The following is a 26233-nucleotide window of genomic DNA, read 5'->3' as shown; positions in this document are numbered from 1 at the left end:
GCCACAAAAATTGTATCCTCACAAAATAAATCAAAAAAAGAGAATCAGTCATGGTGGGCAAAAGAAAGCTCTTACACAATTAACCTGGTGACGGGAATTAGGCCGTTTGCCATTGCTCAACTCTTTTGCCAAACTATTTCAGTGGCCCTTACATTCTCCAAGGCCAAACCTTCAAACAACAATCTCATCCCCTTCTGATGCACAAGACACACCCAAAACATTGTCAAGAGGGGTGGAAAGCAGTAAAAGAAGATTTCTGTGATTTGCAGTCAGGTTCTTCTGGGAAGATTACATATTTCTAGGAGACTATAATGTACACATACATCTGTACCTCTGATACAATCATTTAATCAACATTCACATCTAAATAGCTATTTTTCCATGCAGATTTTTATCACTTTCTCTTCCTGGAATAATTAACCACTTCCAGGATTTTTTTTAAAACTTAAGAAGTGAAGACTTAATTTTCACTTGAATCTTCAATGTCAGTTCTGAATAATTCCCATTTTTCTTGCAGGCCAGCTTTAAATCAGGCTGCTGTGTCCTTCTTGCACTGGCAGGTTTTGTTCCCACCAGAGCCTCTGTGCCAGCCAAAGCCCATCCCTACAATAATCCCATTTAGCGGTACACCTGAATCACTCACCAGAAGTTTCCACGGTCTCAGGCTTCGTTTGGGAAGAGGGAAGCAGTAGGGCTCTGATGAAAGACAACTCCTCTCAGAGCTTCGGTGCCGGGACGCCAGACCACGTACCGTGGCGAGGCGGGGAACATTTCCAAAAGCTGGCAAGCACAGAGATGGCACACAAGCCCCAGGTGCAAGGTCACAGGTGTTCCATTATGCTGCTCCTCTCACAAACATCTGCAGAGTCCTAAAAGCACCAGACCTCATCCACAAAGTGTGGCAAGCTTCTCCCATTTCCTCTGCCCTCTAAATCCAGTCATCCCATTCTTGCTCCCTCTGACCAGGCTGTCCAGCTGCCTACGTCTATCAGGTATGTTCTGCTACTAGAAGGGATTTGAATAAAGCATTTAAGTATCTGGCAAGCATGTTCTTCAATGAAGGCATGCAATGAACTAGGCAATCATATTTTCAACCATGCTGCCTGCCAGAAAAGTGCACAAACTTCCAATAGCAAAGAAATGAGGTCATTTTGGTCAACTGCCAAAATCAGCACATTTCCTCTTTTGGTTCTGGATGCTTGCTGCACCTCCACACTCCACGATCTGCCACAAGTTGTGAAAGAGAGGTGCAGTCTCTCAGAAAAGGAAATAAAAATTAAACCAGTGGATGTTATTAAACAAAAAAAAAAAAAAAAAAAAGGCAGGAGGAGGAAAAGGGAAACAAAAAAATCAGGAAGCATCCTGATGTCTCATGACCTCCTCCTGAGGATCTATTTAATTGGAGCCCAGTTTAACCCAAGAAGACTTGGGTACCTCGTCTTGATATTGCAGAAATGTAAAGCCTTATCCCGTTAGACGAATTAAAAAGGCTTACATGAGGGATGCAGCTTTTTGGTTAGAAGGCTGGACTGGAATTTAGCAGATCAGGACTAAATCTTGGTCTTGCCACAAAGTTCCTGTGGAGCTTGAGCAAGACTCCTAACATCCCTTGCCTAAAATTCTGTCTTGTGCCTGGTCTGTGTATTTAAAAACTAAGTTTTCCTGTGCTGGAAGTATGTCTCACAGTAGAGCCGAGTCTGGAACAGTGGATTTTGGATGCTCATTTCGGTCTCTTAATGCTAATGCAGCACAAACCAAAATGACAGTAGTAGTCATAATAAGAATAATAATAGTAATTATCTCTCAGTCTTTATTTTCAAGTTAACGTCTGCCAAAAAGTGTTAGAAGTTTCTCATTGTGGCAACTACTATATTTATGTGTGTAATTTACAAGCAGCTCATCTAAATAATCTGAATTTTTTATTAAGATGATTTTCTCATTTTCCATTGAGAAGCTTTCTTAGATACTGACTCACATTCAGCCTTGTAGGGAGAAGTGCCAAGCATTTGTTTTTCTTATGTCTCCAGTAGTTTTTTGACTCCTGCATTAAACTCAGCAAAGCCAAAACTGAATAGGAACAATCTTAATTTAATTATTAAAAATATTTCAAACTTCAGTGTGATTTTAAAAAGGTCTTTCATGTGCGGCAGTGGAAATGTGCCAGGGAAATCTGAAAAACTGTACGTAATTCTCTCTCCCTGCCCCTTCCTTCTTTCAGCCTCTCTCAAAAGGAGGTTAGGTGAACTCAAATCCAGCAGAGCTAGAGCGAGTTAGTTTCACTTCAGGTTTGCTAGAAAAAATAAAACAAAAAGTTACCAGGGCATCATGCAAAACCTGCCACTTTTGAGATAAATATGACTCTCTTTTGGGGCTGTTTTATGAGGGGCACAGCAAGAGGCTCATATACTATGGCAACTCAATTGCAGATTCAGCCATGAAGCAGCTGCCACTGCTTCCTTATAAACAACGGTTTGCTCCAAAGTTCTCTTAAAAAGTTTACAAAAGGGACAGTGTATTTATCTGATGTCTGTTACAGGGGTGCAGAGATACACAGGTGGCCTTTGACTCCCACCTTCTGCGTCACACAGAGCCAAACTCAGTTCTACAGAAAGGGCTAGACCTCAAATGTGCCTGCTCTTTTCCTGATGACACTCCCCTTGTCTATTTGATAATCACAGCCAGCTTACTTTCCTTGGGAGGGTCACATTGGCAGACGAACTATAGTGAGGAAAGGAAACGTGTTAAGTATGAAAACATTCTCCTAAGCTCTCACAGGAAAAGGATGTAGCTAACAATAAAAGAGAATACTGCATTTCTCTGCCAGACTTATCACACAAGATTACGCATTTCCAAAACTTACATTTATACCAGTTAAGTATTGGTGGCGCTACATCTACAGAAGGCATATTCTGAAATACCCTTCCTATATTCCCCATAGTAAGTGAGTTCTGGAGGTTTCTTTCTGAGGTTAGCAACAGCCGGATGTATCACCACCTCACTTAACTCAGCACCCTACCCGAGTGCTGGGAGTCACAAAGTGACCTGCCTCACCGCTGTCTGACCCGTCCCATGGGTGATCCGTCCTGGAACACCTCCAAGGCCATCATGGACCACTGGCAAGCAAGCTTCAGTCACCAGATCCTCACCCCTCGTACTTACGGCCTGGGCACCTGCCAGCCACAAAGACAGTTCACTGTGCGGTTGGAAGGCTAATTACTTAAGGTTCATCCTTCCTCCTCCAGGGTTTTTCCCCTGCACTTCTTCAGTTTTGCAAAGCTGGTACAGTAAAGCCAAAGAGCTGATAAAAGTATGGTCTGAACATGGCTTTGAACTGCATGCTTTTGCTTGGATCAGAGACCATATCATTTGCGGTTTCACTGAAAGGCTTCAGCTCTGACTGTTGTGGCCAAGTTTCATGGTTTTCCGTACCTTTCCAGGGAGCAATCAGAATGAGCTTTTTGATGGTCCATCCCTAGACCAAGCATTATTCCCAGAAACACACGAGCCAGCAAAGACCTATTGACCTTCGCTTGCTGGCTTCAGTGCCATCAGGGCAGCTGGTTTGAACTCATTCCTCATTTTCTTCACCTGTGGACACATCTGCCCAACAGGCAGCACAGGTGACAATTCCTCCACACAGGCTGCTGGAGAGACATTCACAGGCAGCCCTCGGTGTGTGCTCGGTGTCATGACTGCCCAAGTCAACTTTACAAATGCCAAAGAAGAAAGAAATGCTGCTGGCAGGCCATGCTCAGAAAGGGATACGGAGACTCTGTAACTTGCCTTATGCTCACAGATCTGGAATTGCCGCACATGATGAAGCAGTCGATTAACAGTCCATCATAAAACGTGCTCAGAGATCTCACGTCCTAAATTATGTATGTGATTGTTTTGCCTGTTTGGTGACTGCTAGTGTAGTGAGAAGTTTAAATCATTCTTATTACACCTCTAAGTAAGGATTTTTTAACTATCATTTACATTAAAAAGACAAAAAAGGACAAGTCCTCAGCAAGAATATTTCAAAAAGCTGTGATCATTCTGTGAGCAGCCTTAAATACTGACTTGGTATTTCTTCTGGTCCTCGGATACACCAGTTTGAGCATGTTACTTCAGAGGAGAATCAGCTTTTCTGCACGGACTGAGACATATGCATCAGTTTCACCGCTTAAAAATGGTTCTTTGCATACATTTTAATAATAAAGCACTTTATAACTATTACTCAATTATTGCTTACAGCATTAAGTAACAAGGTATTATTACTCCAATTTTACAGAAGGGAGCAAATCATGAAATCTGAAATACTTATTCTGCTTTTGCGTAGGCTTTTTCATATTAATTAATTATGAGACTTAATTACCCTCAATCTCACCGCTCCAAGCCAATTACAGAAAATTGTGTAAAGCAAAGAAGTAGGGAAATCTCTGTCTCGGAGACAATCACTTGTGCTGACAGCACTTTCCACATAGGTATATAAAAGGAGCTTGCAAATATCAACTGGCATACCAAATGCAATGAGATGAGTTTTTCTCTGATTTTTCCCCAACTGCCCCTACACCAGTAATCTGAGCAATGAACACTTCTCCCAGCTTCCTCACTCAACTCTGCCCCAGAAACCAAAAGCAAATCTCTGCCCCTGACTAGTGCCTTAATCACATGATCACCTTTCTTCCCAGAAGCAGTAAAAAAATCCCCAGGCATGTTAAAATCACCAGATTCGAAGAGCTCTAATCCAATGACTTTAAATACATGTTCATAAGAATTGGCATATGCTATATTTATATGTTTCAAAATATTTTTAAGCTTTCTATTTATTTTGAACCTACAGCAATTTTATTTACTGAAGTTTAGCCTGCAAGGGGAACAGTAAATCCTCTAAAACATGACTTTAAAAGTTTTTGTTCCACTGAAGTATCTATGAACACTTCCGTACCCTAAGTTGAAATGTTAATTCATTATTTCCCACAGCACTTAGACACAGGGATTCACAACATATTTCAATGCCTTCGACAGCAGCAGCGTTCCATGGGGAACTGTTCTCCTATTTCCAAGTCATGGCTCTTACAAAGATGGACTAAGCCAACACAAACTGGCTTTTTTATGTTAATACCAACTGATCCTCCCATAAAATGTGCACATTTAAAATCAGGGAAAAACAGGAGCAGTGATCATCTTTGGCAGTTTGTCTAAAGAAGGTATATCTACTTGATGAAAACCAGGGAGAGACACTGAACTGGCAAACATTAATCGGAATTTTCCTTAATTTCTTTACTCTGTTTGCCAGTGACTGAAGGGGGCTCTAAAAGGCTCATTGTGAATAAAGGTGTACATGTTAAATGGTGGAGACTCCATTCATTTATGACTTTGACTTCTTTGGAGCCAAGATTTCCCCCCAGTCTTCACAGTTATGACATTTTGTGTTCAATCTGGCCTATTCCAGCAGAATATTCAGTCTGTGCTCCTCGCAATTATGCCTTGTTTGCATCACACCATAACAAGTGTGCTACGAGAGCTTCACACACTGGAACCTACCACACTGTCTATTTTAAACACTCTCTAGTTGTCTCAGGCAGCCTCATGGCACGGCAGCAGAATTACGTAGAATACAATGGGACCTGCTGGCAGGCTGCATTCACAGAACTGCATTGTAAAAAGGAGGCGGAATTTACCTTTTGACTGTTTTTTACAATTTTTCTAAATACTCTTAGGTAAAACAGAAATACCTTGTCGAGCCTGAAAAACCAAGGAGTTTGCAGGTGCAGTTAAATGAGGCACCTTTCAAATATCCATTCTTCCCTATTGTGCAAAGCTTTCCCTTCTTTGCCCAGTGACACTTCCATCCCCATCAGGCCAGGAAAGGGCAGCTGTAGTACAAAATAGGCAGAGATAACCCGGGAGTTCAAATGAGACAGATGCTCAGATCCACACCTGAATTTCCACACCTAATGGCAGCTTTACCCCCACCCAAGTAAATTCCTACTTTTCCCTGTTGAGACAAGGGAGATGCCATCCACCTCCATTTAGGCAGAGGGTGGATGACTGGGATCTCCCTCTGGAAACCTTCAAAGACACACAGGTCTATCCTCTGAATATACAGAGGACTAGAAAACTTTCTTTAGTAAGACTGGCTTACCAAGCACCAAAAGTTTAGCACCAAATTAAGTACCCAGTCCTCTTAATTTGGACCCTGTTCTCCAAGCTTCAGAACATTGAAGATGCAAACTATGAATTGCAAGCATGACATTAAGGTACAAACCTACATCTACCATAGTACTGTTAAAACAAATATCAGCACAAATTCTTTGTTAATGACAGAGTCATGTATTTTCCATGCTTTTAATACTAACCCCTGAGTTTAATTATTATAGCTAGTGTCTGGGGCAGCAGCACTTCCTACCCAGCACCCATCGTCAGTCCAGCAATTAATTGCATACCACTGACCTTCATAGAACACCATGGAAATTTTATTACTGTACAACTCAATTGCATTTCATACAACACTGCCCCATTACTATGTCTTATTATAAAAAAAAAAAAAATCATGTGCTTACAAAAGGGATAGTTGAGCGAACTGAACTATGTATAATTTGCAAGAATAAAAAACATTTCACAAGGTTTGCAACACACATTCAAAAAACTTTGCAGCCTTAAAACAAGACAAACGTTACCAAGATTCACATTATAGACAAACACGGAATGGAAAATATTCCCCGAAGTCATAATGGCAGGGTTATGCAGTATGCTATTTAAAAGCTATTCACCAAAAACGTCCTTTTCCTTTTAGCCAGAACCCTATGGTAGAAATTCAACTGAAGAAAGTAAATTAATTGAAATTGCAGTTCTGCAACTGAGGAATTGGATGTGTAAGATGAAGCAGCTGAAAGGACGGACTACACTTCCATAAACTATTCAATGCCAGAAGAGTGTGCTAGCAGTCATGGCCTGCGTCTTCTGCCTGCAAGCTACCTCTCCACAAGTTTGCTGTTTTGAGGGGGCTACATCCTGCTTATGTCCTGCCTTGCTCTCATTTTTTAAGAAAATGCTACTGCTCAGCACATTTCTTCCAAGTCCACAATTCTCCTTGCTCCTTTCCAAACCAAAGGGTTCACAAAATAAATAATTATTGCATGATGACTCTAATTTCAAATTGGCACGCTAACATAAGAGCTAATGTAAGTCAGGGCAAGACGACTTTCTCCCTGGATTCGAGGCCAGTGTCCAGGGTGAAAAAACTTGTCACGCCCAGGATTTAAGTGCTAGCTTCCAAGTTCCCAGACGCAAGTGACCCAGCAGGATACAGCCACGATCCTCCACACTAACACATCTGTACCAGCTGCAGACTTAGAGAAGGAAAGGGGCTGGTGCAGCAGGCAGCATGGGCTTTTTGGAAGGTGCACATGTGCACTAAGGAGCCCCAAGATCTGCTGGTTTGGTAGTTTGCACTGTCCGTGTGCACTTCTGAGTCGTGCTCCAAATTTCTTACTGGAGCCATTAGTAGGCAGCAGGCTGGCAACTTGCCCACATGCAGGATGAGGTGAATCATCCATCCTCCAAAGTCAAAACCCAAAGAATATCAAGAGATAACTATGGAGTAAACTGGAGGTCACCACCAAGCTTCCTTACAAGTCCAATGAGTAAGGTATTACACTTATTTAAAAATATTGCATCTCTCAAACACTTTGTTCAATTTTCCACAAGCAATTACAAGGCTTTCTACCATGGCAAATTCCACACGTCTCAGGCAACGCATTTAATTTCACCAAAATCCAGTTACAATTGGTTTTACCACGTCGACCCAGTTTCAGACCTTTTTTGGTTAAAGATTTGTAACCTACACTGCCAATGACAGTAAGATTACCCAACAAACAAAACTTAGCAACAACGCTTTGCTTGAAGAATTGCCTACGCATGGAATGGATGATGCGTCCAAGGCAATTCAGAGCTATATGATAGTAGTGGGTTTGTTTTGTGGGTTTTTTAAGAAGTTCATTAAAATTTTTCAGTTGTTATCAACGATTTATTACTGTTTTCTCAGATTCTTCCATTTCTACAATACAGCAGAGGAAATGTGATGTGAAACTAGCTTCATTGTGATGAAAAAGGGATCTCATGATTAAATTCAGTTTGGTCCCTCATCAAAAATGTGCAGAGAGCACTAACTAGGCGAGAAATATGTACAGTGATGCTACAACATAGCATGCACAATTTAAAATCTCCATTCCTGCAGGAGCCTGTGTTACAAATCAGATTGGAGAGCACACACATCACTGAGATTACTGAAAAGCTGTGGGCAAGGCTACGATTTGGAGGCAACAACCCTGCTCTGTTTGAAACTAAATTCAAAATCCCCATTGATTTTGCTGACACCTTGGCCTTAGGTATTCTTGAGACCTGATCACAAAGCATTATATATATATAAAAATTAAAAAAAAAAAAAAAAAAAAAATATATATATATATGCCTGGAATAAAGGAGTTACAAAATGAATGCAAAGATGACAGAGGAGCCGTCCCCTCTCCCAGCCAGGGAAGCTCTTCTTGCCATGTCTCCAACACTTTCACTGCAGCCAGAGCTGCCCTCTGCCCACGTGGCCCCTCCAGCTGTCCAAAGTGTCTCCCCCAGACAGCGCTGCTGAGCACGCGGAACGTGGATTAAACAGTATTAGATGTTCTTTCTGTCATTTTGCTTTCAGTAATTTGGAAAATTATTTTTCTTGTTGTGCGTATTTTTAAATGTGGTGGGAGAGATGTTACAGAAAAAAAAAATAAGACTGTCCAAGATCAGAACATATCAGAAGATGGGCAAAATGTGTCTCTGTGACCATGAATGTGGACACAAACACACGCACATGCATGCGCACACACATTAAGATAAAAGTCAAGTCTTTTAGAAGAGGCTCACAAAAAAAATTTTAAACCCCCGTGTTCAACAGGAAGAGTCTGTTTAATGTAGGATTTAAGCAAAGCTCTTTCATTTGCATAGATCACAAACAGCAACATCAATTCATGAAATTCTCCCATAAAAATCATGCTGTATTTTGTCTAAAGCGACACATTCCTCACAGATCACAGTGCCTTTCTCATGCTGTTAATAAGATAATCTGTTACATGAGGCTTACAAATCCATTTAAATTGATTTTAATTAATGAATCAATCACTAGCCACTGATGACTTGGTCTACAGACAGCAAGCAATTCAAAGCCCCAGGCCTCTAATCTCAAACCAAAATCCACATTAGAGCAACAGGACATCTCTCTGATCAATAGTAACACAAAGATATTCAGTTCATACACATTTAAAGTGTATGAACTTGATCAAAATGTATCTCCAGATCTTATGCATTACAATTCCCATATTCAGGACTGTTCAACTAGGAAAACAATATTAAATCATTTACATCTCTTTGCAAGTGAAATAAATGAAAGCAAGCACAACTATCACCTGCTTCTAAACTTCTATATGCTTATTCCACTTTGTTTAAGAACAAAGAAAAAACCATAATCTGTTGTTTAACATTAATTAATAGAAAATTACACTTCACGTGGTCAAAAACATGAACAATACCTTTTACGTATGCTTTGATCCTCTGAAAATTCTCTGCTGCTAAACTGCTTAAATTTTCCCTTAAACAGGAAACAAGAAATAATAAAGATTTCTGTCCCAAAAGCAGCACGCAGAAGCGGCATGAAGAACATCCTTATTATTTCAGTAAGTTAATTATTGTAATTATTGTTATTACAAGAAGTTAATTACAATGCAGTAAGTTAAATCCACAATAGGTGGTGTGATGCTGAGCACTGCAATCCCTATGGCATCAGCATCTGGCTCCCCATTGCAGGGGGACACACCTGAGCAAGGTTTCTTCTCCTGTGTACACCAACAGCAGGGGCTCTACCACAGCATCTGTGAATAAAGCCCCACTTAAACCAGCCAAGAGAAAGGAAGAAACGATGCACGCCTCCCCAGGAGCATCCTGCTTTCCTTGATGTGAGCATCTAGCCCTTCTTTCAAATGCCGCTCCTTTTTCTTCACATGTGACAAAGAAGGAAGGGTGAGACAGGCCAGCCTGCCCCCAAACCAGCCTGGCTGTTTATACAGCGACACTGTGCCAAGCCCAGGCCACTCTGCTCACACGATGCTCTGCACAAGCCTGGTGGCACAGATCTCTGCTTGCCTGGGACACGACTCTGTCCCGAGCTCCCTCTCCTGATGCAGCCTTGCCTTCAGAAAGGGAGCAGCAGGTGCTTGGGGCAGTTTAGTATCAAAACCTGCCATCTCTACAAACTTCCTGTGCCAGAGGAGCTGGTGCTGTGAGAATTGCAGTTATGGACCAGTTAGTCTGTTTACATTTTTTTAAGTGCTACCTGCACCTTCATGGCTCAATAGCATCCCATTAAGTATTCTATGAGAAATCCCAATTCTCTCCAGCCAACAAAGCAGCTTGCTTGGGTGCTCGCTGTTGTGCTGAAAGTCTCAGCAACCTCAAGCACAACACCGCTATGACCAAACACACCCCGTGGCCTGTCCCCAGGTGGATGCTACCAGCCTTGCTGTGGGGAAAAAGAGCAGATGGCATGGGCCACCAGAAAAGTGCCCATGAAAACTGTCCTGACACAAACCTGTCAGCCAGAAGAGTCTCTTCCTCTCCCTCAAGAGCAACCTCACCCATAGCTCAAAACAGCCCCTCAAGGGCTCCATTGTCATTGTCTGAGCCAGGGACCGATCCTCTCCAGGTCTTTCCCATGAGCGTGAAGTTGCACAGACTGAAGGAGGAGGTGGGAAAAGTCTCTGTTATAGATATGGGTCTCCACAGGAAAAGGATCTCAGCACCCAGCTGCCTTCGAGGCGCTCCGCGTTCCCTCCTCTTTCCCCAGCCCCATCCTCTGCCGTACCACCTACAAACACGAGACGCAGCAGCACCAGGCTGGACACCAGTATGGGATCACACCATTTGGCTCCAGCACTCTAGAAGTGGCCATTAGTTACACAGAAGTCAATTTACAGACACTGAACTGCACCAGCTAAGAAAGAATCCAACTTGTAGCTTGCTTTATTAAAGCAATTTCACATTTATCTAATACAAAAGATGTTGTTGCTTAATGTGCAATAACCGTTCTGTCTGTTTAAATGATGAGTTCTGTATTTGTTTTTAATCAATATCGCATATACAGTTTAACCAATGCTGTGAAAAACAGTTTTTTAATGCAGCATCTCACTAATTTATTGCTCTCAATACTTGTGTTCTTCCCAGTTTATTATGAAAAAAGATTTTTTGGAGGGAAGAACAAAAAGAATAGTTAAAGCAGGTAGGTTTGCCTTGCATGTGTTGCTAATTACTGAGAGTTAAATTAACCAAATAATAAGTACAAGATACCAAACTATCTTTCACAATATTTAAGAAAAACATAAAGGGTTGAATACTGTCCAGGTCTAAACACATTAAGATCAACATTGTACCAAACGTGAATCTGGCCCGGTTAGCTCAGAAAGGTAAATTGTGCATCGTCTTGCACAGATGTTGTGGTGTACAGGCACTCTGCATTTAAAGACACAGGTTCTGCAGCCAACAATGCTCCACTAACATAGAGACAATCAATGTGTCCTTGATTATGATGAGGCAAACAGTTTTCACTACAAAAAAGGGAGACTGAAAAACAAATCATGTGTTTTTATTTTACAAGTTCCAAGTTTGGGTTGGTTTTTTTTCCAAGACCTTTTGGAGCACTGAAACAGAATAAAAATAGTTTGTTGCACAAGCATAAAACAAAGTAACTACTAAATAAACATTTTAAATTTACTCCTATGTGTTCGGTTCTCATTCCCATCACTCTTCAGGAGTTCGATGACATCACTAAAATATCTTCCCGTTTTCTGGTAAACTGATTAGATGGGGTTTGTCCAAGAATTGTGCCATGATGTGTTCCCTCTATTTCATATTCTGAATATCAGTGCTGGAAAATGTACTGCAGCACAGAATGTAGTATATGCCAATATATCCTGACATTCAAATCAAGACCACAAATTATAAACAGTTTCAGCAAATTGACTTGAGTGCCTTTGTTCCTCAGACATACATCTTCCTATTGCTTACAAAAGCAGCATATACTAACCACTAACACTGCTATAGCCAGTACTGGGAAAGGAAGTTATTGAAGCCTGGATTTCCTGCTTTCAGTTGTAGCCAAGAACTGTGAGGCTTGTAGTGGTTTCAGGAACTGACTCATCTAATGATTCATGGATAAGATACTGGTTTTAATATATTTCTGATCACAAGACTCAAACTTCAAAAAACAGTGATGCTTAATTTTTATTTTAAAGTTTAAAAAAAGTTAATAAATCAAGTAAACGATATTGTCATGGGACTCACTGGCTAATAATTATAAATCTGTTTTTACAGTGCACTCTGTTAAAAAAAAAAAAGTATGTTAAACTTCCTGGAAACTCATTTAAAGAAAATGTTGACAATGAATTCAAAATCCACTGTCAAAAACCTGAGTACTTGTGTTGCAATTCTGTTACAGCTGAACTTAAGTGGAGGACAGATGGGACATAAATTCCATTTTTAGACATACCCTTATGCACACCTATATCTACTGCTACATATTAATCAATGAATCCTAGAGTTACTATTGTTAATGCACGTGGTTTCTGCAGCTGTGTATAAAAAGTATAATCGAAAGATCGGCTGGTAACAATACACCTGGGTGTTCAAAACAACAGGAAAGTTTTGTTTCAGGGGTGACTGGATCTGCAGGGGTCAATCCTAAAGCAATGATTAACACTGGATCTTAAGCGCCCAAAAACACGTGCGTTTTGTGCTAATTCGGGATTCACAACCAGCCATTTTTACACATTTCGTTCTTCCAGAGGGAAGCTTGCCCTCCAGTGCATCAAAACGCTTTTTTGCCCACAACACAAATCTCATCAGTATGCTGTAACTTGAACTGCCAGGCTCTTGCACCTAAAAAATAGCTTGAGATAGAAGCTTAATTCTGGGAGGCTCATGTATGGAAAAGTACTGGTTTACTTTTTCATTTCTGAACTGCAAACTGCAGCTACTCACACGCTACATACAGTGTTGCAGGGGGAGGAGAAGGGAAGAGATGTTAGCATTTCTATATCTCACCATGTGCACAACTAGCACAAAAAAGAAAACAAAATGCATGTTGCTTGGAGAAGAAAAAAAAAAAAAAAGGCAGTTAAAACAGTTGACAAGAAAAGGCCAAAGTGCGCTCAGTGGCTGGCAGTCATTTTATGACTATAGTCCTACAGCAGATTTACTTAGATGACGTCAGTGGCTCCAATCCAGCTTTTCTTTGGTAGCATTTACCACTTGCCTCTTGAAGCCTCCACTATGCTACAGAGCAGTAGACCATAATCAAAATTCCCTTTGTGAAATAGAGTTTACCTCAGGGCACAGAGGCATTTCGAGCTGAATTGCAGGCTCTTCACCCTGTACTGCATGCCCAGAAATAAATAACCTACAATACTGTACTTTCCTTAATACAGAAGAACCATTAAAAGCAGCCTGCTACCTTAAAAAGGGTTCTTTAATTTGTTTCCAAAATCTCAGAGGCCAGAATATTAGTTAATTTTCCAAGCAACCAATAACTATGATAATTCTACTACCCTTTGGAATTCTTTGTGTTGTTTTTGGAAGATAAAGTTATTTATGGGTCATTGTTTCGCCAACAAAAAAAATATTACTAATGCTAGAGGATAAAGTGAATTGGTATAGGAAGCTGCGTATTTTTACATTGTCTTCCGAATGCACCCCTTCAACTGCTCATCTACAACTGGTTACTAAGTATATGGTAAACATGCCAAGAAGCAGAGCAAGAAACCACTAGGCATAAATAATAGCCAATGTAAAGAGCAAAGTGCACATTATTGGGAGTTATGGATTTCCTATCACAAAATAATGACTGGAACCAATGAAACACTAGCAAAGCCAAGTCAAGCAGATACCAAATCAACTAAAACTCCACAGGCTCTGAGGTTTATCACTCCCCCACCCCATCCCCTCTCCCCCAAAAAAATCCATAACCATATGAAAGATGCATCTTATTGTACTAAACAAACATAGATTTGTTATGTCTTAATTGCCCCATCAGTCCAAAGACAACCATACTCATGATAGGTGATAACTAGACACATTAGTGAACTGAAAATTGGCTCTAACAGATAAGCACTTACATATTACTTATAGGGGAGATGCGCACATGCCTCACAGAGAACTGGAAGTCTCAATACCGCTCTTTTCCCCACCTCTTCGTTTACCTTCCCCCCAGTCACACCAGAATGAGAGATCACCAGTCTAATCTGCAATGAGCCAGAAGAAAAAAAAAGCGCTATTATCCAACTGCACCCGAGTCGCACCACGGACCTGAACTCTAAATCTGAATTTAAAACTTTAGGTCATCCCCAAACCAGTTCTAAGTGGACAGACGCTAGCATTTCATGTCCCTGCAGAGAAACTAAAAGCTAGCAGCCTCAGATGACAAGCCAAGGGCAGGAAACCTTTCTGCAGGTGTCCGTGTTCACTCGGGCACAGCAGCGGGGTGGGAGCATCACCTCTCGCTTCACTGCCTGCCCGGTTGGCCTCTAGGTGCTCTGCCAGCTCCTGCACTTTTCGATGCAGTTCATCTGGGTGAACTTCAGTGGGTCATTAAAGAATGGCCACTGTTCCAGACTGTCACATTACTCTGTCCCAAAGGCACAGGAGAAAAACTTTCTTCTTTTTGACCTCCTTTCATTACTAGAAAAGTGGTGTCAGCAAACAGATGATTGTAGAATTCTTTGAGAGAGAATCTGGTTCTTTTATTGGTCATTAAGGATCCCAGACATGAAAGGCATTGTACAAGCACAAGCGGTTCTTTCTTTCTGACAGCCAGGGCAAGGAAGGAGTGGAAGCAGCGCAGCGACTGGGATGGGCAAAGAGACCCAACGGCAAGACCACGGCCCAAGAGACAGGACAAGGAGGACCTGACAATACAGGTGGCAAGAGGAGGGAAACAAAAAGCCACCATGATCCAAAGGAAGGAGAGCGCAGTCAAGCGCTGCCCAAGTGCATCCCCAAGGCAAGAGGCGGGTCCGGGCAACCAGAGAGGGACGCGGTGCCCTGTGAGGAACAGCAAGAGGGGCCTGTGGGGCAGAAGACACCGAGGAATGTGCTGCAAGGTCAGAGAGCAACACGAACGGATCCCACCCTAAGGACATTGCCGCGGCGTTGAATGGAAGACTTTTTATGGTTTGAGACTTTTCCTGCAACAAAATAATTACAGCCAAAGAAAGGCAGGAAGGAGGGGGAGATGATGAAGGAGCTTCCATTGAATCGTCAAGTCTTCTACAAGGCTTTCAGTTGATCGTGGAAAAAGCAGAAATTAAAAAAAATAAAAATCTTCAAAGATCAGCTGACAGCAGATATAGGGACATAATTCTTTTTAAAGGTTAATTTTTTTGAAAGAATAAAGGCAAATCAAGAATGTGGAAAATGAAACTCTTTAAAGTAAAAGGCTAAAACTCTGTAAACCAGCTTTAGAACAAGTGTACATGCATGGTGGTGGTGGCTTAAATATTAATAAAATTTCCTTTCTCCTATTAATTATGCCTCCAAACACTTTATACATATTTTTCTGAGATACACAAAATAGAGGCTTTAATCCACTAAACATCTATGAATTTACCTTTTCTTTCAAAGTCTGTTCTGACATTTTCTCCCCTCAAAAGCAAAAAGTCATTCCTGAGTTATAATCTCCCAACAGAAAGACAACCGCGTAAACGAACATGCCAGCTAATTCCAAAAATAAGCACCATTGTTCAGGGCACCATGAGGTGAATGAATGGAGAGAGATTCCACCAAGGGAATAACTGTGATGTCTATAATGTTAAGGAATAATTCGGCACCAAAAATACCCAAGGCCATACTGGTTGGTGATTCAAACATGAACCATATCAAAACGCCACTGATAAGCTAAATTAACAGATAGCTTATCTGAAGCATATACTAGCCATATGGTGCCACAACTTCTGTTGCCTGTTGCTGGCATAACAATAGGCTACTGCAGTCATAGACTGGAAGCACTATTTGACAAACTGTCAACAGCATTTTTTTTTTTTTGCACAGCTCTAGGGCAATGGTGCACTCGCCTATTTGCATTTTTTTTTTTAAACAGGTGAACAAAGAGTAAACCAGATGTCAACTTTAGAAATCAAGCTGTCTGGATCAGGAGATTTAACAGAGGAAGGCATACTGCTACAGCTCAAATCTAGACAATGAGCTTTTCTAAAAACACTCTGGCCTAGGGGAGTGGCTATTTAAAACACTTGGCTTCTTTTATTTCAGCACTATGGAAGTGAATTCTGCTCTTAAGTGCCAGCTCAAATGAAGTCATTTTGTTTCACTGGGGCTTTCTTCGCATTTTAGAAATGTAGCATGTACTGTAGTAAAGAAAAAGACAAGTAGGAAAAAAAAAAAAATCAGATTCTTTCTTCAGCTAGAAGGTGGGTAAAATGAGGGGATGGAAATCATTAATTACATTTAAAAATAGATATATATTTTCCCCTCATTAAAAAAAAATATAAAGAACCCACAAACACACACTTTTGAAAGCTTTAGAAAGATTTTGTATTTACAACCCTCAAGCTCCACAAAGCCAAGGTGTGAATACTGACAGATAAGGAAGATTTACAATGCAACCTTAATACGTTACAGAAACACAATCCGTTAATTTAAAAAAAAAAAAAAATCATTAAAGTTATCTTCTTGCTTAATTTAAGAAAATTAAATCTTTGTTGCTTATGTACTATTTGAGGAAAAATCTTTTAATAACAACACAGTAATCTCCTCAATTAATCATTTCAAAAATTGAAGAAAAAAAACAACCACTACTGTCAATCAATATATAGTAGATCTGTCTATGGTATTCAATTATGAAAATGTGGTTTTAGTTGTGTTCTGTACGAGTGTGAAAGACATAATGAGAAAAATAGATAACTTTCTGTTCTAATAATCTGTTCTGCTTTGATAGGCAGTTATGGGAACATATTTATTTTCTGACTTATACCCAGCTAAGTATGTAGCATTTTTAGATTATCTTTTTAAATTGTTCTTGAACATTCTCAGTTAAAAAAAAACTCCTTTCATGTTAAGTTGAGATTGCACTTGAACTCTTTCCAAAAGCCAGAGCTGTACTGAATTATGATAATTAGAAAGCTGTGCGCATAAAAGGCAGCACAGTTGATGCATTTTAAAAAGTTCATGCCAGAGAATATAAGTTCAATATGTTCTCACATAATTAACATTTCCCATCATTAGCAGCAGTTTTCAGTTCATGTATCTGTAAAAACAACAGCACTCGTCATTGTTTTAGATTCCCAGTCAATAGCATTTTAATAGTTTTACACATAATCCTAAACTTTCCTTCCCTTCCCCCTCCCCACACACTGAGAACGCACTGAGATTCTACCTCCCGACCTGCTAGCAAATAAACTCTTATTTTGTGCTCATACGCCTCTGCTGCCGCGAAAACTACCTCCGACCTGGAACTCTAGTGAAGAGCTAACAGGGGCTGGAAATCTAAGAAGGCCATTTGGAAAGGTACAACAGGATGCAGAGGGAGTAATCGCGTTGTTCCAGTAAACAATGGCGAGAAGACAAAGAACAAAAAGTTGTAGGTGATACCTTGGACTGGACGGGAGCCAAACGAGCAGGGGCAGCCTCTGAGGAGCCGGACACCGGCTGGAGGGACGGGGAGCCGGGCCTGCAGCCCCGCACCAGCCGCGCCGCTCCGCGGGTTTCCATCGCGGCCTCGACGGACGCGCAAAAATTCATCCAACAAATAAGGGCGCGCAGCACATGACAAGTTACTCCCTGAGACATTCATAGACTTCCCGTGTAGAAAATCTCAAATTATTAATAGTTGTTAGGAGCCAGATTTTGACACAGGCCTTCTTTCTCTCCCCTCCACTTCTTAAATCCCTGTATTTTAAAATTAATATGATTCTGGTGGAACTTTATTAACCTGATATGGTATAAAAGCTGCTGGATCTGCATCAACACAGAAATAAATTTTGGCTTTACCAATAACAAGATAACACTCACAGTGATTGCAGTGGGATCAGGAATCCCACAAAACAAGAGAGTTTCAGGGTATTAAATTAGAAAACTCCTAGGTGAATTTTATGCAACAAGTCTGAGGAGCAGATTTGAAGCTGGTGCCCCAAAGGATTGAAGTCTGCAACTTTTCACTCAATCATTAAAACCAAACACAAAATTATTCCAGGAAATATTATTCCATCCTTATTCCACTTGCAAAAGTCAAAAGGAGTTTTGTGCAAGAACAGAGAGCAAGATATGGTCATAAAGTGGGAATTTATTGCAGAGATTTTTCTTCTAAAAATGTGTCTTCAGTGTGGCTTAGAGTCAGTTGGCTTTACAATAAATAACGTCATTAATCCGTTCATATATCACAGGATACAATTTAAATTATACAGTACTTGCGCAAACTGCCACAAAACCTCCAACAGCTATTTCTTTCAGGGAAACAATTTCTCTCTTGCAGGTTCTAAGATTTTGTTGAGACTCACTTAAATTATTTTTTTAATAGTAAATGACTGTAGTTTCGGAATATAAAACATTCCTACTTGAAGCAAGCACTAATGGCAAAGTGCTGCATGGTGACAAAACAGTAATTAAATCTCAAATCCCAGAAATACATAACTACTATTTCTCTCATACAAAAGTAGGTCCCTCTGATGAACTGGGGATTTCAAAATCAAGTTTAAAGGGCCAATTTGTATCCTCATTACAGCCAACATAATATAGCAACAGGCCATATGAAGTTGATGGAATTAACCTGAATTTACACCAGATTTTTTAAAAGTCAGCCCTCACCTCATATTTGCACATGCTGTGAATAGGGATAGAAATGGAATGAACGACCAACTTTTAATAGAAGTTTGCCTGCAAGTTTCAGACAGATTACAAGAAAAGCAGCACATAAGCCCCGCACAAAAATTTGAAAAAGCATCTGTGTCAAATCTGATATTCTTTATTAATCAAAGATACAGAATAGCACCAATGTCTTTCTTTAGACATCAAATATCATACTAACCATGTGCATAAAGCATATGCTGTAAATATCTTAGTATTTGATCCAGTGAATGTTTATTCCTATGAGTCATCCCAGTCACTTTAACCTGAGTAAGGACTGGATCTAGCAAACCTTTTCTCCTTAAATAAATGGAATCACTTGAGAAAGACAGTTTTTAAACCATGTCTGGAAAGATACAGCATTAATATTAACATCATGAAGAAATACCAGATCAAGGACTGACGTATGCCTGTGTATATACAGCCAGAAACCATGCGTTCAAAACATAACATTTGAAGGTAACCTCACAAACACACATTCAGAACTGTGCACAAGATCTTTGTGCTTTGGAAACAGTCTCAGGCACCTTCCAATAAAATCCGATTACTCCTAGTGAAATTGTTCCAACAGTACAACCATTCTACTTCATAGATTGAAAACTGACAGCTATATCATAATACAAAATTACATCTTTTTACCTTTCACTTTTTATTAAGTGAATTTCTCTCTAGCTCCTGAAGACTTCATTACACTTTTCCCTGTACTATATCTTGAAACTTTGTTTGCAATATGATCCACAAAAGTAGCTTAAAAAGAAAGAAAGAACAAAAAAAAAACCACTTTTTTTCCCCTGCATGTGACTTAACTGAGCTTAACTTTTTCAGGCGTGGACAAAGCAAGCCTAAAAACCACTTCAACGACATCCAAAACCACTACACTGTCCAGCAACAACAACAACAACACACTAGTTACAAATTACACCAAACATGTTACACACATGCTCAAACATCACAATACACTGTCGCTTCTCAGCTGGAAACTCATGGCGGGTCTAGTTCATAACTAAGTTTCTGTTGTTCTTTTTTAGCTGCTAATTAAAACTCCTTTAAGCAGCGGCCGTCTTTACGAAGACTCCTGTCAAATCAAAATTTTTCCTCTGCTTCACTACTCACATACATCCCACTCAGCACCAAGTAAGAAACTGTACAGAATATAAAACCGTAATTTGAATCTCAAGAGCTGTTGTTACACTCTCCTGGGCGCAAAGACTAATAATATTTACTTCACCAAAGCAACATATGTAAAGTTGGTGCTCAAAATACACCTAACATGTTTAGCAACAAAGTGCTTTCCAGAGGTATTTCTAGATTACTAAGAAGAAAAATTGAAATAAATCCTTTGCATCCAAAATTTCTGCTTGGTCAGCTAGTAAAAACCTGCAGCAGCCAAAATGCAGAATTATCCCTACTGGTATAGAAAACGCCTTACGACTAATTAAAAATCAGTGCAGTGTGAAAAGACATGTTTTACCATGAAGGTGAAAAATAAATGCACCTCAACAAAGTATAGCCTTGATGAAAATATTTTCAAAAAGTTGATTTTAAAAACTTGCAAGTTCAAAATGCGACCCAAATATAAAATCTTCAATTTTGTTTTAAGAACATTCACTGTATTAATTCCTGTATTTCTGTTCCCAAATAAAGTATGCATACGTGTGTATATAAAAGTATATACACACACATATATACAAACAAACATTCAAGCTTCTCTCCTGCCCTCAGAAGTAATTTAATATACAGGTCTGTGTCATTTTTGATAGCACCATCTTACCATCAGTACAATCTAATATCCCTGTAATGGTATTCCCCAACTATTTATAGAGACAGAATACATCATGCATTACAGACATGCATTCCCAATCTAGGGTTATAAGGAGCAACCTACATAATTTTAAATTAAGTTCTAATGTAATTATAAACGTTTTTTATTTCATATTCAATTGCAGGTAGCACTTAGTTATTTACATGAATTTTCCTGTAAGAGGCATTCCCACAGAGATTTCCATATTAGAGGTACTGCATAATTACTGAACATTCAGCTACAAAAACCAGTATTTTATCCGTGCAGCTCCAAACTTTGCCAGTTATCTAGTTTAGATAGCTCTGTAAAACCGCTAACTGTCAATACTGCATTTCTAAACTTTATCAGCATTAAGGGAAAGCAAATATCCTTCTGTTAGACGGGAATACAGCTGTATAGGTACTTTTTATCCCTGAGGCTCTGCCATTTCATCTTACGTTTCTTATTATACCACTTTACGCCAGAAAACGCCAGTACAATCTGATGCGTCTTGGCCTTTCTTTCCCAGATGGTGTTCAACAACGAACAGTCAAAAAATCCTGGGAGCCATTTACATTCAGAACGCGTAGAGCAGAACTGCTCCCTAACTTCGCAGCACTTCTGGAGGTCACTTTTCATTTCTTCATATCAAAGGCAGGCACTTGTTTCTAATAAGTTAACAACTCTCCTGAGAAACATGGGTGGCTGGTATTTCATTGTTTCATAAATATTTTTATACTGTAACACCATTCAACTAAAAACAGATTTCAAGAGGAGAAAAATCACGACTAGGATTGTGTTCAGCTGAGGTAGGAGCGTAAACTTTTTTATTTGGTAAAAAGAGATTTTTATTTTTTACCCCCCCCACCCCGCTTTACTTCTCCTCGTTGTTTCTGTTTAGTTGTTTGGAAGGGGCCGCTTTGTTTTAATTTCGTTACAAAAGCCGTACTGTACAACTTTTTCCCTCCCCCTTAGAAGTGCACTTCCTTTGAAAACGCTCCCTCTGTGAACAAAGGCTGCACCGGCCTCCGCAGCGGCGCTGGGATGGACAGCTGGGGAAGAGAGCTCCTCAAAACCTCACGGATAAATTAAAAAAACCCCGTGGTTCCTACCGAAAGGAAGTTTTCCAGGGACAGTCTCCTCGGTGCTGTTGTTAACTGCGACTTTGTCTTTTTTGGATACAATGTTTCTGCTGACTCCCGAAAATTTTCCACTTGAATGTGCAATTAACCAGCAGCAGCGGCAGCAGCAGCTCTGGAGAAGAAGCAGCGAAAAAGGACATTCCTTCTTTCATCTTTTAGAGGAAAATAAAAGGGGGGGAAGGAAAGCAAAACTCGGGGCAGCAGCGCACCGGGCAGAGCGCCGAGCCAGGCCGGGCAGCCCGCACCGCGGGGGATTAGCTCCTGAGGGCTGCGAGCGTCCGCGGAGAGCCCGGGGCCGCTCCGAACTTCTTGCTTCCCCGTGGAAAAAAATGTGAAAAATGCCAAGAATCGGTGCGCGTGTGAGCGTGTGTGTGCGCGCGTGTGTGTGCGCGCCCGGCCGCAGAGCGGTGACTCAGGCAACTAAGTGCGAGCAGCGGCGGCGAGGGGGAGCGGAGCGGGGCGGCGCGGGGCGGGCGGCAGCCGCCTGTTGCAGCTCCGGCCGCGGCCCCGCAGCGGCACAAACTCCGCGGGAAACAACTTCTCCCCCTCGCCGCGGCCCCTCGCCCGCCTGCCCCGGCACCTGCGGAGGCGCCGGCCCCCCTGGCCGACCCCGGCCGGGACCGGCCCCCCGCCCCGCCGCACAAAGCGCCGGCGGCGCGGCGTGCGCGCCCGCGGCCCCTCTTACCTCCGCGCCGCGGCCCCCCTCCGCGCACCGCCAGCGCGCCGCGCTCCGACGGCAAAACTTCGCCCGCCGCCCCCGGGCCGCCCCGGCTATTTATGGCCCCGCGCCTATTTTTAATCCGCCGCTTGGCTATTTATACCGCGGTGGTAGGTTGCCGCGGGCCGGCGGACGGAGCCCTCGGAGGATGAGTTGCTGCCCGGCCGGCGGCGGGGCGGGCCGGGCTCCCGGCCGGGCTGCGCGGCGCCAGCGATGCGAGGAATGCGCGGAATGAGGGGAGGAATGAAATGAACGCGGGAGCGGGGCGGCCGCGGGGCGGAGCGCGGCCCGCCGCCCCCTGCGGCCGCGGGCGGGCGGGGCCGCGGGCGGGGCCTCCGCGCCGCGCTGACCTCATAGGGGAGCCCGCGGGAGGGGAGCGGGGCCGGGGGCCCGGGGCCACCCACGGGCGCTGCGCTGCGGTGCCGTGCAGCGGGGACCCGCGACAGGGCGTGCAGCGCTTTGGAACGGAGTTGCGAACTATGGGCTTGCAACAGGGATCGGCTGCGAGGGTCTGCGAGGGTTTGCCGCGGGAGCTGGCTGGGCCCTGCACCCTGCTGGCTTGGGGGGCGCCCGCGGAGCGCCCAGCAGGCACACGCACACCCCCGCACACCCCCAGCCCCTGGGTGCGCTGCAGGGCCCTGCGCAAACCGAGCCCTGCCAGTCCCTAGGAAGTGCTGGGGCTGTGGCCAGGCCGCCCGCAGCACCCCAGGGCCCAACAGAGCCCCGGAGCAGGGCTGAGCAGAAAGGCTTTGTACACGTCGCACCCCAAATGAACGTGGATATAGCGTGGCCCGAGGGTCCACAATCTTCACTCTGAATCCAGGTCACAACCTTTCTCACAAAACTGGCCCCAGCTTCAGGTTTAGCAACGGAAGTTCTGCACCACTCTAGTTGTGAGCTGAGGTGCTGTTAGATTATCTGTAACCTGCTTGTACTGGTGCAACCTGTCCCCCAGAAGCACCCCCAAGCATTGTGGTAAGCCATGGCTCCTTCAGTTAACAACCCACTGCCTTATGGAAATAATCACAGGGCAGGCACAGCTGTTGTGCTTGTGAAAACTTGTATTTGCATAAGCAGAACGGATAACTGGACACCTCGGTGCCTGTTTGTGAAATAAATTGCCTATTTTTATGTGCAAACATACAGTTCTATCCACCTTTGAAAGTTTGCCCAGCAGGACTACCACTTTTGGGGATGTCAGGAAAATCACATTACAGCCTCAGAAGAACTACACGTTGGAGTCATCAGACAGCATTGATGTGCTCACATCTCATGTAACTTAGTGCCACGCTGGTGGAATTCACAATAAATGCTCTGTAGGTTACTTGTGTACAACATTAACAAAAGACATCGAGTGTGTCTCTCTGTGAATACCAGAAACATGCTTGTCCTGGTGCTTTCCCAGCACCAATCTTGTAAGACAGCCATGCTGACAGCAGCCACCATTTGAGCCTGCGACTGACCCAGGAGCCTCTTGAAAACAAGTCACATTGCAGTTCACCCAGAGGCTGCGACTGTTTTTTACCTTTGTGGACCAGGCACAGAGTGTGTATGATACACAGTGCAAGCAGAAGATGCAATGATACTGACTTAAATCCACAGCCCAGCCCTACAGAAATGGCATGCAACAAGTAACAACATCAAAGGGAGCCAAAGTTTGAGCAGGTGTTGGTCAAAGGATTAGGAGAATGCAAAAATGAATGTATTTTAAGATACTTTTCCCCCCACACCATTCCACGCTGGCTGAAAAATTTCTTCCCCAAAGTATGCTTCAAGGAAGCCCCTCAAACAAACACACAGTTTCTTTTCTCTTCCCCTCCTCCTTTCCAAATAGCTCTAGTAATATTGTCTAATAAGTGTCTAAGTGCCTGCACAATTGGTAAAATTCAATCACTTTGCAGATGTCCATACAAAAGCCAGTCTCTTGAGTGCACCGAAGCTGGAACAAAAAAACAGGAAAAAACATTGCCCCCTCACCTCTATACCATAGATTCTTTAGTCACTAGACTTAAACTCACTCCACTATGTTCACTGCGTGCACAGAAATGTGAAAAAAAAACTTTAAAAGCATCAGATTTCTTTTTTCCATAAGGCTCACAGAGAAAGTACCAAGAATACTGACTCTAGCTTATGCCTGCACAGGGCTCAAAAGGTATCATAGCTCTGTACACATGGAGGGAAAATAGAGAATTTTTGGACAATGGATAAACAGAGTTTGAAAACTCCTTTACCTATAGCAGATCCCACAAATGAAAGTGATGAAAAGTTTGCAGGATTATGCTCTCCTAGTGGTAAAGAAAAAAAAGGGGGTTGTTTCTATACCCATGATCATGGATGAACACAAATCAAACAAACCAGGTTGTACCCGTTTGCCCATACCTGCAGACAGACAGTTCAGTAGCTCTTTTGCCATTCAGAACTCTTTAAAGAAGAATAATTACATTTAACTGATGCCTGCACATCTTGCCATTAACTGTGAGCAGCAGGGAAAGCTCACAAAATACTGATTATGTCTCAGGTTCTGAAACTTTGTACATTAGCGTTCTTCACAGGTGGTGAGGTCTCAAAACCAAATGTTTGGGGAAGACTGGAGGTCTTCCGTTAGCACAGTGTAATCCACAACCCGCAGTTTCCAAGCCAAGGCTGAAACGCTGTCCTGACTGTATCTTGCTCACAGGCAACTAAACCAATTAAACTACCAGAACTGAGGCTGAGATGAACAGCAAACTAGTATGGTGACTAAATCATGGCACATAGATCAGATAAAACCAATAGCCTCTGAAAATGGAGGTAGGGAAACTCTGTCCAGTCTTGATATTCCTTGGCTCATGGATCCTGTAGGTTGTCATGTCATGCCATGTCACACCACACCATATTGGCAGTCAGTTCAAAAAACACATACCTGGGATCCCAATGAATTTCTGACAGAAAAAAAAAGGTTGTGTGCTGGCGATAGAGAGGTCTGCGTGTTTTGACGGAAGGTGAGGATGAGGAAAGACACCATCAGCGTCATCCAGCCTGTTAGTCCGGCCCTTGCCTTGGAGCACGGGTGGGCTCCTTTGGAGGCCCTGTGAATGAAGAAGGAAGGCACATTGGAGGCACATTCATACACAGAGAACGTGCTTTGACTAAGTGCCTGCCCTGTGTTTATTGATGAATGGCTTCTTCAGGCACACAGGTGCGCTGAGAATTACAAAAGCTGAAGAAAACAAAGGGACATTGGGACAAGCCCAGACAGGGGCATGTCCTGGGGACAAATGCTTATCTCAGCTAGAAAGGCGACATACAAGTGGGGAATATGGGAAAATATGTTAAAAAAAGAGAAAGAATGAGATTCAAGAGACAGACACAAAAGTGTTTCAGGGAGAGAGACTGGGGAAAGAAAAGAGACTCAGGAAAGAGGAGAGAAGAGAAAGTGAGAGAACTATTTGTGACTATAGAAAGCAGGCAGGAAGAATAAAAAGAAAGTTTAAAAAGAGGGATAAAAATGAAGAAAGGGAAACGTGCAGAAGAAAATGAATTGATGAGACAGACAGAACAGCTGAAGGGAAACCAGCCGGGAGAACAAGGGAGACTGTGGTTTATAAGAAGAAAAATAGGAAGTTGTAGAAAGAGGAGATGGCAGCAAGGAAAGGGAATTAGCTTAACAATGAAAGGAGTAAG

General features: G+C 42.3%; 1 protein-coding gene across 6 annotated transcripts in view; it reads right to left on the bottom strand.

Moving 5' to 3' along the window:
• The window catches only part of TEAD1 (TEA domain transcription factor 1), a 163292-nt gene extending 140552 nt beyond the window's left edge, over positions 1–22740 (bottom strand). For all 6 annotated transcript variants that reach the window (XM_065635383.1, XM_065635384.1, XM_065635386.1 and 3 more), the window contains exons 1-2: positions 22538–22740; positions 21823–21964 (exon numbers count right to left, since the gene is read on the bottom strand). The gene's annotated coding sequence lies outside the window, so the exon portion shown is untranslated. The remainder of the gene's footprint in view (positions 1–21822; positions 21965–22537) is intronic.
• Between the last annotated feature and the right edge of the window lie 3493 nt (positions 22741–26233).

The sequence above is a fragment of the Caloenas nicobarica genome, chromosome 5 (assembly GCF_036013445.1).
Source record: "Caloenas nicobarica isolate bCalNic1 chromosome 5, bCalNic1.hap1, whole genome shotgun sequence".
NCBI lineage: Eukaryota > Metazoa > Chordata > Aves > Columbiformes > Columbidae > Caloenas > Caloenas nicobarica.
This window is presented reverse-complemented; position numbering and strand designations above follow the sequence as displayed.